Source organism: Lepisosteus platostomus, chromosome 28, assembly GCF_059453375.1.
Source record: "Lepisosteus platostomus isolate fLepPlt1 chromosome 28, fLepPlt1.hap1, whole genome shotgun sequence".
Lineage (NCBI taxonomy): Eukaryota > Metazoa > Chordata > Actinopteri > Semionotiformes > Lepisosteidae > Lepisosteus > Lepisosteus platostomus.
Window position 1 is genome coordinate 5,112,547 of NC_142638.1, and position 20,483 is coordinate 5,133,029.

At 44.0% G+C, this 20,483-nt stretch overlaps 1 protein-coding gene across 5 annotated transcripts in view; it reads left to right on the forward strand.

Annotated features, from left to right (window-relative positions):
- The first annotated feature begins 2,072 nt into the window (after positions 1-2,072).
- The window catches only part of stat5a (signal transducer and activator of transcription 5a), a 91,011-nt gene continuing 72,600 nt past the window's right edge, over positions 2,073-20,483 (forward strand). For 2 of the 5 annotated variants that reach the window (XM_088622986.1, XM_088622984.1), the window contains exon 1: positions 2,074-2,341. The gene's annotated coding sequence lies outside the window, so the exon portion shown is untranslated. The other 3 variants (XM_088622988.1, XM_088622987.1, XM_088622985.1) reach the window with 3 other exon arrangements.

The following is a 20,483-nucleotide window of genomic DNA, read 5'->3' on the forward strand; positions in this document are numbered from 1 at the left end:
TAACTGGACCTGCATTGTTAAAAAAAACAAACAGCAGATGTAGAAAAGATCATTATTTTATTCTTTATTCATGACAAAACGATCAGAAATAAAAATAACATAAGGTTTCGTTTAGAGCTTTTGCATTTTCCAGGATAGTATTTAAATGATTGTAAAACATCGCAGCAACAACAACAACAACAACAACAACAACAACAACAACAACAACAACAACAACTATTATGCCTCCATTTTCTAACGGTTTTGTCCAATTCAGGGCTCCAGGGGAGGCCAAGTCTATCCAGGCAAGCAGCGGGTGTAACACAGGCAGGGCACACACTGGACAGGACGCCAGTCCACTGCAGGGCGGGCACACACTCGCACCAGGAAGTAACCCACGCAAACACAGGAAGAGCGTACAAACTCCATGCAGATAGCACCCCCGGAACTGAACCAGGGCCCCAGTGCAACACAGATAACCAGCGCAGCAGTGCGTATTAATTTATAATCATTTCTTACATCATCAGCATTATTATTATTGTTGTTGTTGTTGTTACTAATACTACGAATAAAGACGAGTTCAGAATGATGACCGTCTCGTGTCCTGATCCTGCTTGTGTCCAGCAGGTCTGGACATGGGCAGCAGGCTGCCGTGATGCAGCGATCAGACCTCCAAGGGGTGTTGGTGGACCGGGAGGCTGCACCCTTCACTGTTCATCAGGGTTTCCAGACCCGCCGGCCCAGTAGGGTGAGTGGTGAATCCCAGCTGCAGGGGGCGCTGGTGCTCTCACTACCTGGTCAGTAATGCTCCCAGGGGGGTTTCCAGAAGGTTGTCTGATGTCCTGGCTGGATTCCTGGGGTGGGGGGGGCAATCTGCCCCCCCCCCCGACGTCCCCCCTTAAATCAACCAGCTCACCTCCACCTACTCTGCCCAGTAAGCAGGCTACTGGTGCAGAATGACAGCTGTGTGTCACCTCGGTACAGTTTAGCAGTGAATGAAATCAGGCTCTGCCTATACTGTATATGAAGTACTGTGCCTATACAAAAACATCCCTTTTATTTTTTTCCCATGCAATGACAGTAGATTTAAAGGTGAAATGTTGGTTTCTGTTACACGTGGGAAAACCCAAATCCTCCAGGACAGGTACTTTCGATTACGAAAATGACCCGATTTTATAGACAAATTATAGAGCATTGGAACATTTCCAATGTGATTTCTCATTATTTTTCGGGGTTCTATCGTTATCTCCTGCTACCGCGCTGCGGGTTTCATCCGCAGTCAGTCCAGCCTCTTACAATCAACACGCAAAAACTGTAGTTTGTCGAACGGTTCTGCATCGCGCGTTAGTCACGGAGGGTGGTTTTGGAGAAGGCCGGTTGCTACAGGCAGAGCGACCGTGTATAGTTCAGGTTTCGACAGCGTGCCACCGCTTGCGTGGGAAGAGGGATCGGGTCGGAGCAGTGGGTGCGCTCTGACACAATTTCAGCGTGTTTAAGAAAGTAACGTGGGGATTAAGCGCGCTTCGGGCACCGGGAGGCGGTGCCGGCTATGCAATGCGAGCTACAAGCTGCGGAGTTTAAGGCAACATAAAAATACAGTTCCGAGTTACCCTGAGTGCGCCCTCGATATATTTCAATCTCTTGTCCCCAGTTTTACTTACCATTAACATTAAAACACTCTTATTACACGGCCAGTTTCGTTATACGCGAAGCCGGTGTGGTCTGTCAACCCGACGCTAAATAAAAGCCGAGGGTTTATAAATAAACTGCAAGAAAAAAAAAGAAAGAAAGGGGGACCGATAAACTGCGGAGGCTCTTGTCGTAGATGCTCCATCTGACGATTGGCACCATCGCGACTTTTTTTTTTTTAAAAGAGGGTAAGTAGACGTGAAATAAACCCGCGTGGATCCGTGTACGCCGCAGGTAGCGCCGATGCAGCCCGGTTTAGGTTTAAGGGGTTGGAGCGCAGCAGGACCGCGCGTGGAGGGCACACGCGCCCCTCTCCCTCCCGGGGCACCCCTGCCGCGGGCTCGCGGCGGACACCCGGCCGGCACGTCCGTCGGGCGCCGCTCGCTGGCTCGCTCGCTCGCTCGCGCAGACCGGGGCGAGCCGGGCGGATCATAAGATCCGTGCTCGAGCGCGGAGGGGCCGCTGCTGCCAGACGCGAAGTGGAGCCGGAAGTGGGCGGTTGGAGATAGAGAGTGAAAGAGCGAAACAGACAGACCGAGAACTGCGTAACTGACTCGGGGTTAGGGGAGAAACTGGGAGAGAGAGAGGTCTGTTACTGGGGTTGTGCTAGGGAGAGCTTTCTGCTTGACTTTTTTATGTGAAAAAGAATACTTCCGTCGAGCGTCCGGCTGAGGTAAGTTGCTGTTTATATATTTTTAAAACGTCTGTGTTATATTGGAGAAGGGGGGGTAGGTCTGTGGAGAAACGTTTCGGCGGTGTTGATCTTTCGGGTTGCGAAATATTTCGGGGGGGTGGAAGAAGCGTTTTGTAAACAAAACGGGCTGGTCGGCGAGGTGTCGTGCAGTCGGGGCTGCGGTTGTTGACATTTCGGCCGCGCTAATGAACTTCAGTCGCTCTTTCTCAAGAGTGCAGCCAGCATTTGTCTGCTGTGAGTTATGGGCACTCGGTGCATTCTCTTCCTGATGTTTTAACTCCTTTGAGAAAGTACTGTCAAGCCGATATTTCCTTGGACTGTGAAATGAGACAGACTGAAACAAGCCCAATGGTGTTGGTGGTACAGGAGAGTAAGATCTGTTTTCCAACTGCGACCTGCCGGGGATCCGATGGTGAGAACGGACGGTGTAATTTAACAAAATAGGTTTTGAAAAATAAGATCGCCAGGCGGGGATTTTTCCTTTGGGGGGGGGGGGGAAACACCCCGCAACAACCCTTAGTTTCAGTCTCTGCGAATTTTGATTTTTTTGTCGCGGTCATGCAGGTATGGTGGAGGTTGAGCAAAAGAATAATAAAAAAATACTTTCGTTCAGCCAGTCCTCAGACCGCGTCTTGTTGAAGCACGGTACTTCAGCTGCTGGTGGGGGCGCCAGTATATTATTAAGCAAGAAATTATTGACGCAGATGGAATCGTAGCTAAGGTTTCCGAAGTTGTGCTGCGAGTCGTGTCTGTTATTCAGCAGCGAACAGGCGTGCTGTAAACATGTGCTGCCGAAGTTGAAGTCCGGCAGGGATATTCATTTTTTATTTCGACATCGCACTCGCAGCAAGGGGTAATGGCAGAGGAATCTTAATTTAAATGTCCGCGTTGCTTAACTCCGTAGTTTTTCCTCAGACTTGGTGCACTCGTAACCCTCTACACTGTATGTGTGGACACATGCAAGTGTTCGCTGTGTACGTGCACATCTGCATATGTCTTTGGTTTTCCTTACGTACATTCTATAAAGTGGTTTAACACGTGTTAATTCACTTAATGGGAAATTCTCATCTTAATTAAACACTTACAGGAGTGACAGAGATAATTCGTATATTTATCAAAAACGCTGTTATATAGAATCTATAAATACACTTCATTTGATTACTAATACAAATTAAAGGGTATCTAAATAATTTAAATCTAATGATAACACTTGGTCCTTACGAAAACAGTCATGAGCGCGCTTGGAGAGTATTCCCCGCTGCTTCATGTAACAGGACAGGGTCGGTTTTTGAGGCCGGACACGGTACAGGAAAAGTACTCATGAAGGGATGTGGTCATCGTGTCCTGAGTGGGGAAAAGCCCCGGTGAGCTTTCTGAATGTGAAAATATACCTCGTAGTCCACCCCAGGCTGTTCAGTGCAGCATGGAGATAACCTGGGACCAGAGGATGTTGAGAGCACCAGTAGGAGCATGTGATTGAGCGATGTCATGTCACCCGAGGTCGGGAGCAGCTCACCTGCCCCCTTTTTAAAGTTTGTATTGAAGTTCTGAGTTTGTGGTGAGGCAGCAGGGTTGCTCAGCGGTCAGCTGTGCTGCCCGTTCTGCCCCTGAGGTGCCGTGTGTGTGGAGTTTGTATGTCCCCCCCGTGTTTTCATGGGGTCACCTCTGGGTGCTGCAGTTTCCTCCCCCAGTCCAGACGGGCAGATAAAAGACAGACTTGTGGGTTCATTTGCTGAGTTTGTAAGGTAGTTGGCAGAGTTGAGGCTCGCCGTTTCATCCCGGGTGAATACTTTTAAACCCACCCAAATTGGGTTGGTAAATGTATTTGGACCCTTTTCTGGTGCTGCCCGGGTTGTCCATCCCCCTTTCCTTTGGCTGGCCACGGAAGGATTTTTCTCTTTAAGCGGATCTCTGCATCTCTCCTGACTTCTTTTAGAACTGCTCCTGAAGTGTTTGATTCATGCTTTGACTTTTCGCGCCCTAAATCTTTCACAATAGTTTACTTCCATGACGCCTATAGCCTTCGACAAGAAGGAAGACGATTGAGTGTGAGTTGTTCTGTTGCCTTTGGATTTCTTACAAACCGGACTGCGTTTTCTCAAAGTGACATCCACTCTGACCATGCACTTCTAAACAGTGTGGTTTTCTTGATTTATTTATGTTCATCGGACACAGCTGAAATAATTGACTGTTCAAATGATTGCATTGTCACACTTGGTTCTATCGCAGGAGTTCAGAGAGATTACTGTATCCCGTCACCTCATCCATTCCTTTTTATCCATCCTTTCGTTTTCTACCCCTTTATCCAGCACAGGGTGGCAGGGGAGTGGGAGCCTATCCCAGCAAGCAGCGGGTGCAAGGAAGGGTACACTCTGGATGGGATGCCAGTCTGTTACAGGGCACACACAGACACAGATATGAACACACTCAAACCAGGCCCAGTTTTCCCTCAGAAGCCTATGTATCTAGCAGTATGTCTTCGGACTGTGGGAGAAAACTTGAGCACCTGGCAGGTACCCACAGGAGCATGGGGAAAACACACAAACTCCACACAGAGAACACCCCAGGTCCGGATTTGAACCCGGGGCCTCAGCACTGTGAGGCAGAAATAATAACCACTGCGCTACTGTGAGGCCCATGCATTTTTATGATCGCTATAAAACATTCTGAGCACGGCTCCTCTTCTGCCTTTTTTGAACATGCGCTGTTCCGAAAGAGAGTAGTAGTCCAGGATTACACTTAGATGTGTAGCAAGCTCCTGGAAACAGAATTTTAAATCACTTCGGAAAAATCAATCAAAAACAGGCCAGCATTCTAAAAAATTTCCTTGGCCTCTCATTTTGTATGTGTTGTCATATTCATAGAACTCAAAGAACTTGGGTGGCATAGCAGTAAATTGTCTCTATCAAAAGGACCTCACTCCATAATGACTGCTCTGTGCCCTTATTTTCTGAGAAAAATGTAAGACTGGTAGTACTAGGGTACTGAGAAAAAGTGAAGGGGTGTTAAAATTAGCAGGGTAGCTTCTTTTATACCAATCTATTAGAAAAGATTGGTATTAAAATTATTTCCAAAGCCATATATAGAATTTTGGAGTCAAGGGAAAGATGTGTAAGTTTTTGACTGTACACAGTTCAATATTGTGAACAACATTATTTTAATATTTTGTTCAATACATTAGTGTTTTGTATGGGGGTGGGGCTTTTGCTATAGAGAGCTGGGCATCTTGTTTTCATGATCCTATATGTTTGTCAATGAATGACTATGGAATGGTGCTCTGATTAGCCTGTGGCACTTCCCACGATTCTGCAGAGTCATTTGATATCTGGGGCCTCTGATGTCTATGTAAGGAGAGAAGGATTTCATGACGTTTGGAGTCATTGTCGCATTGAAAGATGCATCCATGCCCAGTGAGCCAGGCTCTCGTGCAGTGTCTTGGCCAATCAGAACCTGCCTCTATCAGTCAACAGTCAGGGTGGCCCGTCCATGAATTCATCCATTTTCTGACCGCTTTATCCAGTTTGGGTTTGCGGGGGAGCTGGAGCCTATCCCAGCAAGCAACAGGCGCAAGACACACAGACACACACTCACACCAGGGCCAGTTTTCCTGGAAGCTAGTTAACCTCCCAGTATGTCTTGGGACTGTGGCAGGAAACTGGAGCTCCCTGAGGAAACCCATGTGAACCTGAGGAGAATCTCCACGCAGATAGCACTTCCTGGTCTATAATTGTACCCAGGTTCCCAGTGTCCAGATGTTGTATAAATCCCTGATGCCCTTAGTTGATACAGCACCCCAATTGTGCTGATCTACCCTTATGCTTTCCTGTATCTGACATATACTGCTGATAAACTGCTGTTCAGCACAGACTTTGACACATCTGTGAAGAAACCCTTCTTCATCAGGTTCGCTCTGTTTAGTTTCTGGTATGCAGCTTAGCCTTGTTTTCTGCCCCTTACGCCATGCATCTTCTGATGCATTGCAGCCTCCACAGCACTTTACAGGAGAGGTAGGGCTGATTGGAGGAGGAGCGGCCTGTCCATCACTCATGCCACTGCGAGCCTGCCAGCACCTGGGGGAGCTGCCGGAGTTGCTGCTCTGCCAGGAGAGAGCTGGCTTTGTAATCCTTACCCCCCAGTGACACTGGCGCAGTGAATCCTGGTCACAGCTGGCTCCCAACTCTGAGCACAAAGGCTTAAACCAAACATTCAGAATCATCTCTTGTTTTGCTTCTTTAGCTCCCCTCTACCCCTTTGTACCCCACAGCTGAAAGTCAGTTTGTCTTTCCTGGTTTATCCCCCCCCCATCGTAGCATGTTGATGGTTGAGTTGTTGGCCTCCTATCCTTGCTTGCTCTTGTCACTGTTTTTCTCACCTGCAGGCCTCACAGTGCCTAGAGACGAGTTAGCGACCCTCTTGAGGGGCAATGCAGCTCTTGCCAGTGATGCTGCATGCCCATCAAGGCCAGGGGGTTTGCTTTTATGTGGTGTGGAAAAGGTGGGCTGATTGATGTAAGTCTAGACGGATATTGATGGCACTTGGCCAACTGTGCACCACTACTTGGTGGAAATCCCAGTCATAGTCCGCTAATAATAATGTTGTATAGACTCAGTCTGCACTGTAGGGCAAATCTGGTGCTGTGCACAAGATGTGTTTAATGGTTGAAAGCTTTTTATAGTGTTACCATATAGAGTCCTGGCCTGAAAAGTAAATGAAAGAACAGCATTTGTGTGCTTTTACACAAATTAACTGAGAGTGTAATAAAGCTGTAACACTTCGCTGTGAAGGGATCTACTTGTTCTTCATACTGTATTATGTGTAATTTTCAGGCAGGTCAGTGAGGACATCTGTTCTCAGGCGTGACTTTACTGTGCTAACAACCTGTTATTACCCTAAAATGTGTTTTTAATAACATTGTAGAAACTTTGTTCTGTACTTTCAGTTTAACAGCAAACTGCCTCATATTTCATTTAACTGCCTCTTCTTCACATTCTGAAAAGCATAGGTTGTAAGTACCAATGTATATTACCGTACAACTTTACAGGGCTTTGCACCTGCGCCACTTCAGTGTTGTAATAGAGTAGCACAATACCTTATTATTGACATCACATCATCCCATCTCCAAAATGAATGGCTGGATTTGAGAAAAAACAAATGTAAATGTTCACTGATATCTTGGTTTCTTGCCTAATTAAAAAAAAAAACTCTTTGGGGGAATTTACAGTCAACAGCAGAGCTGTTTCACAAATATATGAAGTACTATTTGGAGTAAAATTCTTTTGCACCTCAGAGTGATGGTGTTGATGGTGCCTCAAGGCCCTTTTTTTTTTTTAAAGAGGAGTGTTAGAGAAATAATGAGTGGCCTGTCAGGTTAAACACCAGATCTCTGTGTCTGCAATGTGGGTGTTGCAAAGAGTGTGATTTACAAATTAAGGCAAGCAAATGAAGCATTCTCTGAAAATGGGTTATACGCAGTCAGCCCAATAACCATGGATTTCCCCTGAGCCAAATAAAAACATCTAGAAAGTAGAGAGAAACCATTTTGGCCCATGTTGCCTTTCTTGTTGTTATTGGCAGCCGATATATCTGAGATGTTTATGCAACCATTACTTGTAAGAAAATAAACTCTGCACTAATGGAAAAAAAAAACTTACCTAGGGTTTGTTAAATGATATCTTTGAAATCAGTTCACCCACACCATCCTCAAGACTGTATTAACAGCCATAACAGGGGTCAGTATTAGTGAAGATGTTCATGTGTGCCATAATCTGTCTTTTAAAGGCTGTTAAGACTTCTTGAGGAAGGTGTGGTTAACACAGCAAACATCATCTATGTGTGTTTATTGCTGGACCATGTACTGATCTAAATCAATAACATATTTTTCTAGTCTGGAGCTTGTTTTCTTATTAGAATTTCGGCACTTTGGTTTCAGCACCAAATAAAATGAGTCACTATTGGAACATCCAGCCGTTGCTTGAAAGAGCCCATTAAAAATGTTTCAGCATTGTAACAGGCACTCACAACTCTGCCTTAAGAAGTTCACTCTCTTTGTGGTTCCCAGATTCTGTGTTTTAATTTCCACTTGCTTAGTGTGCCGCATTGCTGTGTTCAGAACTCCTGCATGGGGTTGGCTTCCCTTAAATATCCAGGATTTTAAATGATGGGTCCATGTAGGCCTTTCATAATGTTTTGTTTAAGCTAGATGTCTATCCCAGCAGCCAACATGCACGAGGCAGGATACACCCTGGGCAAGACGCCAGTCCATTGCAGGGCAGACAGACACACACACACACACCCACCCACCCACACCAGGGCCAGTTTTGGCAGAGACCAATTAACCTACTGGCATGTGGAGGAGACTGGAGAAAACCCACGATCATGGGGACAACATCCAAACTCCATACAGATAGCACCGCAGGTTTGGAATTGAACCCAGGGCCACCTCGCTGCAAGGCAGCAATGCAATCCACTGAGCCCCTGTGGGAAACCCAGGATCCTGTGATGCCAAGGAAGGGGATACAGATGTCCCCAATGGTGTGCCCCGCAATCTTCTGGATGCAGTGAGGCTGACCGACCAGATCTGTTTCTGCCAGTGTGCAAGAACAAAAGCAGAAAAGTCATTCAGCAGCAGCACAAGGTGAAAGCAAGGCATACACTTGTCTAGAATAATAGATGTAGAAGAAGAACAAACCTTTGTTCACGAGCTGGCTGCTTGCAGACGCTCCCGCACTGTGTGAGAAGGTGCCTACAGAGCCATGTGGACAGAAAGAAAACAAGGAGCAGGTTTTACATGAGAGTCTGCGGGATGGGGGTACTTATCAGGATCTTCTAGGATTTCTGACCTTTTTTTCTTCCGAGTTATTCTTGGACTGATTCTATACTTCACTGGGAAAGGTTTAACTCCCTGCTACGTCATCTGCTATGAAGTTGCTCATAAGGATGGGACTGAACCACGCTGCCCTGACACATGACTCGAGCTATTTGAAATTTAGTCTTCAGCTCTGCTCACACCCAGTATTGTGTCATATGAACCTTCAGAATGCATATCTTCATTACGTAATGTTTTATCCTTAGGCTGTGTGCTGCATTCAGAGGCACGGGAGAAGTTGTGAGACTAAGGGAGATCAATAGAATCCCTCCTCTGACCATGTTGTTTATTTTTATTTTATTGTGACGTTTTTTAATCCTAAATTATTAACTACACACAGTATGTTAACCCCCATCTAGCACCCCCTGTTGAATGCAAAATATTTTGTTGTCCTCAAGATAATCTCCTCCCCCTTTTCTTCCCTGGAGCACTGGTTTCTTACAGCTGCTCTGATGTTGAGGATAAAGTGTAATTTCCCATTTGGACACACAGAACCTTAGAAGGTTTGCATTCTGTGTACTATGTTGTGCTCTATACCACTTGCAGGCCTTCAACTTTGGGGGTCTGTTGCTGTTGAAGAGGAGTGTGGATTGGCAGACTAGCTGTGTGGTCAGGAGTTACTGATGCGTAGCAGGTGGTCTTTTCAGACCTTTTTTATTGACTAGTTGATGAGCTGACTTTCCTGCCTTGCTCATTCTAAATGGACTGAAGGATGCTGTGCTGCCACAGTGTACAAGTTGGCTTCTCTTTTGGCCCACTTCATTATAGTGCCTGAATACAACTAGGACCTTGACTGCTGTCTTGATACTCCCATGCAGCACTGAAATAATGGAGATTTCCAAAAGCTGCACAGTAGTATCGATTGAAGTTTCTGCAAGACTTTATATCATTAGGACAGATTGAATCTTTCATTGTTTTGCTTTACACTCAGATTTAATCAGGCTTTCTTTGGTGACTGATGTTATATGTAATGAGCATCATTCTGAATTTCAAGAGCAAAGGCTAATTCTGAAATTAATTCTGGAAAGCACTACTGTGTTGTAGTCTAGAGACAGTTGTGTGTGGTACCCTACTTTGTAGGCAAGTAGTCAGAAGACAGAATGGACCCTATGACCCTTATATATACACAGAGCAGTCCCTGTAAATAATAATAGAGTTGAGTGTAGGAGCTTCTTGTTGTTCTTGAGCTAATTCAAGTGTTGTTTCATCTGCGACAACAGCTGAGAAAATTCAGAAGACTGTCTTCTATTGATAAAACTAAAGTGGAACCCACAGCTGTAAATCTTACATCACAGATGCTCGTGCTGTCGTTGCTGCTGCTGGTCTGTAAGCAGAACAGCTCTTGCATCATGGCTCCCTTTCGGATTGTTTTTTTTATTGTTATCTCTTCGTGCACAAAGTTGCAGAGAGGAAGACCCACGCGTGCTGTATGATCTCCACTAGAAACAGTGAAACTCGCCACAGTTGAAAGAAAGTCTCTTAAAATACTCGGAACTCTGAGAGCGTTACACTGTGTTTTATGGTCTTGACACACTATAGCTGAATTGTCCTTTGCCCGCCCACACTAGGAATTGCCAGAGGTTCCACATCAGTCATCGGAGGCGATGCATCGCATCATCAGCATTTTTGGTGCTGCTGTGAATTTTTTTTTCTTGTGTATCATGGAATTTCCTACAGTGCCTGTTCTGCTCAGCTCTGTCTAGTGCGGTTTCTCATGGGTTTAAATACACTTCTGCTGTAACTGTCAGATCCAGCAGTGTTGGACTCTGCCACCAGATGAATAAGGAAGTTGTGAAAGCTCCCACTGATTTTGGATAAGTACTCATGGGTGCTTTTGTTTTCTAAAAGAGTGAGGTTGGAATATTGCCCCCATGTACTTTTCACCTGGTGGGGAAAATTTGACTCTCTCATCCTCTCCCCTTCTTTCTCAAAAAAATCGTTCCTGGTATCAGGCTTAAAAATGGGGCTTCGTGTATGTCAGCCCCGGTTTTTAAAAAAAGTCATCATCTTAGATTAATTTTCCAGTTTTCAGTGTAATATTGGCTCGCCTGGGGTGAAGGGAGACTTTTTTATCTCAGAAACCGTTCTGTTATTGTAGAGTGGTCTGTGGGCGCTACTAGAAATAAAACTCAGAATAAAAAAATAAATAAACTTGGTATTTAATGCCCTCAGTGGAAGGTTGCGTTTTGTGATTGGAGGAAATGATAAGTGGATTTTTTATTTTACTCGGAATTTAGAATCCCGTGCTAAAATAGTATTTAATTTGTGTAATGACATGTAAAGTTCAATTCTGGAAAATAAATACTTAGAATGGGGGGTGATTTATTTCAAGGGAATAAAAAAATTCAGTTTAGGAAAAACTGTGATGAGGCTCTTCTTTTTTTTTTGAGGAAGTGAGAGATTTAGGAAAGTTTTCTAGAGATTAATAATTTCCCACTGGCTTCTTTTAGTTTTTTTTTTACTTCGTGACGAAAAATCTTCCTACTCGGAATGGAGTCTCATTTATTTAAAAGGGCGCTCAATTCCTTTTCAGTCACGCTTTCAAGTCCGAGTTCGGTTTTCAGTTTTGCATTTTTCTTCGTTTAGAATTAAATGTTAGTTTCAGAAATCTGGACAGAGCCCTTCTTTACCTCCGTTTCTACAGACAGAGAAGACATCTATTGAGTGCTGACTGTGATGTATCATGGGAAAAGCAGAATAAGATGCAGTAAAACATTAAGTGAGGGTAAGAGTTTGGCAGAGAAAGGTAAGGTCAAGTGTAATAGAAAGACCAGATCCTGGTGAGTTTAAGCTAATGCTATTTCACTAGCACACTGTAACCAGGAGTTCTCTAATTGAAGGGCTCTTGCTTTGACACCCATGACGCTTGAGACTATCAGGGAGAAGAGTGCCGCTCCTCCTGTTAGCCTTGACCCTTCTAAAAGCGTTGTAGGCGTTGCACTGTAGAGTTTACTGCAGTGGCAGGGCGGGTCGGAGGCGCATATAAACGCCCTGCTTTATTATGAAATATCTCAAAGTGAAGAGCTGTCCAGGATGTCATTACTGACATAAACGCTTGCTTAGAAAAGACCATTAATTGCTTATTCATTAATTTGGCCTGATTTCATAGCCCTGGATAAAGCGAGTCTTGGAAAGATTCAATAGAGCAATAAATATGTGTCATGTAAGGCCTTCTTTAGGAAAGACCCTTGCCTCTCTTGATTAAATTGTGAAATGATTCCAATTCAGTAAAGAAACGTTGTATGCATTGGTACATTCCAGAGTCTGGAAGAAAACTAAACTTTTTGTCTTCACTTAGTCCGTCAAGGAGAATGAAAATGTAGGTCTTCCAGCTGGAACAGGTGTGTTTGTCTAAGCCAGATAATGCCATTGGTCTTCCCAAAGACTTATGAAGTGGCAGATATACCAGCAAATAGTGCAACAGGCTTCAGACGTATCATAGTGGCAAGGTTTGTTGGCAGACTAAGGAGCGCAGTCTGTGTGATGAGAAGAACCTTAGTCGGAAAGTGAAAGGGCGAGACATTAGCTAACACTGAGTTTAGCCAGACAGAGTTTTGAAGCCTAAGCTGAGATCTCGCCATATTTTCTTTTGATGTTGCACAGGCTGGTGAGGGGGGATACTTGGGAATTGCTCACGGATGAGAAAACCGGCGTGTGGTGTGGAGCCCTCCCAGTGGGGAATGGCATGGAAGTTGTTTCTTGCTGAATTCCACTGTCACATGGCTGTTGCTGCAACTTTTGAGATGACTAAAAAAACAACAAAAAAAAACACTTTCTTGTCAGAAGTGAGTCATGAAGTACAGCAGGTTTCAGCCAATTGTCCTGTGGTGAAAGAAAAGGCTTCAGTTTTTTAGTGTACAAAGAACTTTTCGTGGATTATTAAATTTCACGTTTGTCTTCATCTAAATTTCTCTCATTGTAAAGATCTTCATAATGTCAAGGCCTGTGATTTATCCGGTTCGTAAATTAGTTGGCTTGTGAACCTTTTTGATTTCTTTACAGTTTGCATTTGAGTCCGCTTTGTGACCTAAGGCGATATTTGGTTTTGTTCAGGCTCTGAGCTGCGCATTTCTGGAGCAGTTGAAAATCTTTTTTAAATGCCATTTTAAATCGGGAGACCATTTCAGATTCTCTCTACATCTTGAGCTGCTGAAGGAAACTTGTAGTAGAGGCTGTCTTCACTTTTCAGTAGGAGTAATTTGAACAGGTCCCTGGCATAATAAATTCTGCACAGTTTTTGCTGGTTTTCACTGTGGTATGTCTGTGTTCATCATATAAATCTCTGCTGGTGGTTTGGGCATTTGTGTTAGGCCCTGCATAATTCACAAGGCAAAATGACTGCAGTTAAGCACTTTGTCCACTTCATTTTGTGCTGTCCGTTGAGATGCAGTTGATATGAGGCTATGATTTTCATACATCCAGTCTCTCTTTTTCTTCTTTTCTTAATCCTGATTGCCAGTTGTCCTGTTCTTGGTTTCCTTGGTGATTCTAGTTTTTCTTCCTTGCATTACTTTCCAAGAGCACTGGGGGAAAAAAAATCTCGGTTTGGAATTTCCATGTTCCTCAGGGTTTAACGTTGTGATAATGGGGATCAGAGATTCGGGCACTGCTAATTTTTGTCTCCTTGTCTGCAGCACATGGGGACACAACGGCCATAGATTACTTGACTGCTTGGATGTGAAGTAGCATAAATCTGCAAATGATATGAACTACTCTTTTGAAAGCTACACCACTTTTCCATTAAGGACTCTCTGTACATGAGCAATAAAGGTCTGCTTTATGGATGCCAACACTATGCATGTGATTAATAATGAATGTTCCCAGTATTAGAGAGGGTGAGTGGAGAAAAATACTGTGTTTTAATTGCTTTGTGTGTAATGTTTCCCCAACTACAATCCTTTTTCTAATGCTTTTTTTAAATGAGAAGAAAATGTAGGCACTGATAGCCCCGGAGAAAACAGTAATGGAAGTGTGCTATTTCCTCGAGCTTTTCTGCTTTTCTTACTTCATGGGTCCCTTTTCTTTTCAGGCACACTGGCCTCACACAGGAAACAAATTACCCGCCTCAATCCTAGATAACAGTTTTCATGCTCAACGGCACTAGTTTCAGATCCTGCCTGTAGCTGGGGGGGATCTTTTAAACCCCCTGTAAAACTCATATCTAAGGACACATGCACAGTTGTTGGTGGTATCAATGCAGTCTTAATAAAAAAAAGTTAAATAGACCATTTCAAACTTAGCCAGTGCCATGGAATTGTACCGCAAGGCAAAATAAAAAAAACTATTGGGTTTTTCCAGCACCACCCAAACATCCTCGACCGTAATGGTCCAGAAAGATATTACCAGACTTGATGCAAAGGTTACTTGTGCCATCCTATGTTGTAGCTTTAGCTAGTAAGCCATTGTTGCATTACTCATTTACCTAATGTCTCTCCATGGAATTTTCTTTCTGATGTTCATTGGCGAGACCATAAAATCTAAGTGCCTTTGAAATTATTGCTACCCAGAGCTGAGAGTCTGAGGTTTTGTTCATCTGACAAGGTGGAACTGAAAAGTCTTGTTTTACTCATTCCTGTGTAACGATTCTCTTGGGTATGTTCCATAATTGGTGATCCTCGCTCCTTGTCCTGCAGAGAGACACCCCTGCTGGTTTTATAAGGAGCTAAAACTCCTCAATGACAATTGTAATTTTTACCAGTTGTCAATAGTCAACTATTGTCAGTAATAAGTCAATAATTGATTTAATTGAATTATTAAGAACAAAATGAAAGTCAGAATACCCCTGTGCAGACCAGGGCTGAGAGCCTCTGATTCACATTGGTTTAAATTTGAGACTTGTAGAGGAGACATTTATTTGCAGTGGTGATAACTGTGAGGCCTCTTCAAAATGTTTTTCCTTGTTAAAGGAAATAGCAAATCGGTTTGGAAGCCACAATAGTTATTTGGCCTCCAGGCCCCAGCCATGTGACTGTATTAATCCATATTCATGTTTATGGCTATGACTGTTTTATACAACAGCCTATTTAACACAGAGAGCTGGGCTCTTTTACTTGAATTTTTCCTTAAAGGGTTCACATTATGTTGATTTGTAACACTGTTGTCAGAATATGGACTTTATGAATCTGTGGTTTCTATCTTGGCCTTTTTATTAGCTTAATGTATTTTGATAAAGATTAGTAGCACACTGTCTTGATATCTTCCAGTTTGCCTGTTTTTCTGATATCACTTTTTGCTGGTCTTGTGTACGACTTACCAGTGATACTGCAACTGTCTCCAGCCTTACAACCCTTCCACCTTCTTTTCAAAATGAGCCTTGGAAATAAATTTGAGGATGAGCAAGGCTGTCTCTAGAGGCTTCCTCTCAGACGATGCCCATTCAGAGCTGACAGTAATGAAAGCTCTCTGAACCACATTTGCAACAGCCTGCTTGTCTGCTCTACATCCACCTGTATAGGGACTGAAGGCATTTTTCACATCTTCACGTCAGGGCCATGAGCTCTGCAGGTGCACAGGGAGCGGAATGAAGAGGTTTAGGAGGAATCATCTGCATTTTCACTGTGTTGCCAATGTGTTGCATGTCCCTCAATATTGTGTAACAGTTTGTGCCACAACAGTGGGAATCCTGGTCACTGTCAGCTTGTGACATGACCTGGGTTTGAACCTGCGATTCCTACAGGTTGAGCCCCTCAAGAACCCCTCTGCAGGGTGTAAATACTTAATGCAAGATAGCTCTCCTGCTTGGCTCATCATTACCTGTCCGACTTATTACCTTCTTACTCCCACCTCGCAACCTTCATTCGTCTGCCTCTGCTCTCCTCTTTGTCTTCCAAGCTCATGCAGTGGGTGACAGAACCTTCTCTTCTCTTGCTGTGCCCCAACTCTATCCCGAAGGAAATCGGCGCACTTTCAATCCAAACTCAAAACCTTCTTTTCAGCAAGGCTTTTATTTAATTGGTGTCTGTGCAATCTTCTACTGCTGCACTTCTAAACACTTGTTTTTAATTCTAATTCTGTTATCTCCTCTCTTCTGTTATCTTTTTCTTACTGTAAATTGCTTCGAGATACTATTTTTAATGGTGCTATATAAAATAGCTTATTATTATTATAATAATTATTCGTGAGGTGCTGCCGATGAAATGTGCTTTCGGGTACTTTCTGCCTCCTTCAGTCCCATTGGTTACACAGCGGGATGACTTGCGTAGAAAGACAAATGGCTCTTTCTCACTTCTGAGCAAAGCGGTGGTGATGTTCCCTCTGTTTCCGAATCCTTGCCTTTGTTCAGCATCGTCAGTGCCACCACAGCAGTGAAGCACATAAGCACGTCTGGCCGTGTGTTCCCCTGCAGCGTGGGCTCAGCTGAGCGAGTTACCCTTGGCGTCCTCCCTTTACCGTATATGCTGTGGGAGCTCGCTTCCCGTCAGCCATCCTGGGCTGCTGTGGTTTGGAACTTACGAATTTTTCCCGTTTTCACTTTACATGTCTGGAGACCTCCAACTTAAAATTAAAAATAAAACTGTAAACGCAGACAAATTTGTTTCTTCCTCATACCCATCTAAAATGTGATATGTAAGAATGAAGCTGCAGAGGGCGTGTTTAAGGTCACCGAAAAAGACCATCACACTGATGTTGTAGCGTTTTACATTTTATAACCTAGGAATACCAGACTACATATATGAAATGCACAAGATGGCTTTTGCCGGGGTCGAGCCAGCATTCCTATGGTAGTTTATAAATAAATCTCCCAGAGTACTTTTTTTAGGTGTTGCTTAAAATGGAAAGGCACCTATCCAAGAGCTTGTCAAGCTGTTTTTCCTGACTTTTCTTTTGTTTTCCCCCTTGAACCTTAAATAGGATTAACATGAAAGGTCTGACTTTTTTTAGTTAAATCCTTTATTTAGCCGACCTGGAATTCCCGTTTATGTGGCTGGGAAAATGTCTTAAGGAATTTGAGCGAAGTTCCTTGCTCAAGGTTGCGACAGCAGTTCACCACCTGGGATTTGAACCCATGATCCCCCAGTTAGGAATCCACACACCACACCACGCTGGCCTTGTGTCTCAGCAGCTGTACAAGATGTTTGTGTTTATCCAGCATCACGAATGCACCAGTGTGGTAGCAAACCAGGACCTCTATCAGCTCTGCTCCACCACTGGAAGGTATTGTGGGACAGACAGGATCAATTGCATTTTTTCTGCTTGCTTTTAGTTGCAGGGTTGCTCAGTTATGGGGAATTCACAGTGATGGGGGTGTTCTCCATGTCTTGTGTAGAACTTGCAGAAATGTGGTGGTGGTAAGGGTGTGAACATCACACCCTTATGTTCCTAGAGCCTTTTCTCTATAATTTAGAGTTCAGGATTGTGCTTCTTGCCGTTTGTTTTCCAACTGTACACTTACTTTTTTAAACTGAATGTAGTGATTATTTGGCCCACACCAAATAATAATATCCTGACTAGTTATAAAATCAGCATTTCCAGTGCTATCTGGGATTGTTTTTCTTTTTACAAATAATGCTTCTCATCATTCTGCTTGTGACGAGAGTAAACTCTGTATGTGGCTGTTATGCACAGAGATTGATATTGATCAGGACATCTTGCAGTTCTTTTAGCCTCCCACAAGATTAAGAAATGCTTTTCAAACCTGTTTGGGGACAAGGAGTCGTGTCACTTGTGAACTGTGTGCTCGAATGCCAAATGAGACAACATAGCTGACCACCTGTTTTGTATCTGCAGGTGATTGTGGTTTTAAACAGGAAACTTACTTGGATTATGTTGAGTGTATAAGGGTCATTATGTGCTGAAAAACAAAAGCTAAAAATCGGAATTGTCTCTACTGTAGATCTCGATTCCAGCTTGGTGAAGAGGCGGTGTCTTGTTGCTTTTCTGAAATGATTAGCGTTCGCTCTTTACAGACTGAAGATTTTTTGGCTGCGTAGCAACAGGGAGGAGACTGAGAGGTCGGTCTTCAGCCAGACCTCTTGATGTTATCTCCAGTAAACACTCAGGTTGATCACAAGACCAGAGGTTCAGGTGGAGGTTAGATGACCTAATGTGCCTGCTCTGGTCTTAAAGGGAGAGTTGATCACCACTGAGGTAGAAGGGAAATGCGATGGCGTTTTGGGAAGTGAAGGGTGTCCTGAGTTGCTGCGTTGTGAATCAGAGGCTGATAGAGAGCTGTGGGTCGAAGAAGAGGCGTCTGGCACCGCCAGGTTTAACCTGGTTCGTTATAGAGAGGAGTTTTAAGTTGCATGATCCGTGCAGGCTCCATTCTGCTCCATTGGTCTTGTCTGTTACCTGGCCTGAACTTTATCGTGCTGCCTCTGCATGCAGATGTATGCTGTATTAGAGTTAGTGTCTCGCCCCCAGAAAATGTAAAATGTTTATTTTTTTCTTTATGGTTCATATGAGCCCAGGTATCTGCAGGCGCTGGAGAACCTGCAAGCCCTAGCCACCAGACATGTTTGTGGCTCATCTGTCTTGTGCATGATGTTTTGCCGTGGAGATTTAAATGCTAAGCCTCCTGATTTTAGGGTAGCAGAGGATTATTCACAAAATACACAGCACTCTTTTTTTTTTCCTTCTCAAAATGCCTGCAAAATCCCATATCCCAAGCTGCCAGCAGTTACATTGAATATGACCCTTTTCTCCTTTTCCTGTTTTGTCTGTTTTCAGTACATACCAGCTAAAGACCATTTTATTTACTCCCGTTTTCTTTCGTTATCACATGTGTGCGGCACCAGATAGGGGAGAGGGGAAGGGTGGAGCAGGAGCTCGAGACTTTTGGAACGTGCGTGGAAGTCCCAGGGATAACCAACTGGAGGAAAGGAAGGAAAACAAAAAGTATTGGCAGGATCAGCAGAGCTAACCAGTGTTTTTCTGGCTAAGTCTCCAGCAATCTGTCCAGGTGCATTGACTCATCTTCCTTGCCCTTTAATCCCTATGTTGTTTGATCCTTGCCCTTATTCTCTGTTTCAGCCTTAGGTCAGCTGGCAGTGGCTCACCGAGAGATTGCATAAACCGTTGAAACAGCGAAAACATTGCTGGTGCAGTGGACTCTCACTCCAGTGCCTCAGTGATGTGGAGGCACAGGAACACCTTTGTTCATGGGATAACTCGCCTTTCTCAGTTCGTTTAGCCAGGAGATGCAGCATCAGAAATATAAAGCACCCCCTGTCCTGCTGTTGTCGGAGAGCTCTGTCAGAGCCGTCCAGTCTAGGCTGCATGCTGGGCAGGAGGCACTTCTCTCTCTCTCTCTGTCCATCCCTCGTGATTTCCTCCACGCTGCAGGGTGCTGCTTTAGTCGGGTCGGTAGGACTATGGCTATTTTTTAAGGTCGACTTGCACCAAATACTGATGTGTGCTGGAGGGCCGCCTGACATTTGGCTGGCTTGTGTCTGGCAGGCTCTGCCCTGACACCCCCCCCCCCACCTCGCAGCCCTGGTATAGCACGCCTGCAGTAAACACATACCTGCAGCTAGAAGTGCTGAAAGGAAACACTTTGAAAAGAAGGTTCCAAAAGAGACAAGGCTGTTCAACCATTCTTGATCCAGTTATATCTTTGGGCTATATGCTGAAACATCCTTTTGTATATCCAAAGCTGTGAAAGATAGGCTTATGACTTTGCAGTCTCTTGCAATGCCAGATTCAGAATATTATACTGTACAGCTAAAAGCATAGAATTTAAATCAATGGATGTATTGTTAAAATCAGGAAATGCACTGAAAAGACATTATTTAGAATAGAGTTAAAATAATGTCACCATTTTTATAACAGTTTTTATATTTCTAACAATTTTGCTTATTAACTTATACATGGAATTCTTGCTGCTCTTATTTCCAGCAATGCCCAAGCATTGGAACTTCACATAAGAACCTTTTTGTTCTTTACTTTATGTCTTTACTGACCAAGAACTCAAGGCATTAAACCCTTGTTCTTAAGCCAGGGTGCCCCCAACTCCTCCTGTGTTTCCTTGGGGTCTCCTATCCGAGCAGTGGCTAGGCCCAACCTTGATTAGCGTCCAAGAGCTGTCAGGATGAGGTCAGAACGTTCCAACACTGCTGCCACAAGTCTCTTGCTGCTTGTACTGTAACTTCTCTCCTCTTTTAAAATTGTAAATATAGGCACCTGTCAGTGCTGCGAGAATACAGCGATAGCTGTTATTCACTAAGCTGCCTCTGCCTTTTTTTTTAAATCATTAAAGGAAGGAAAAACATTTTTAATTACCATGCAAAGTGATCATTCATTAAATCTAGGCGTACAATA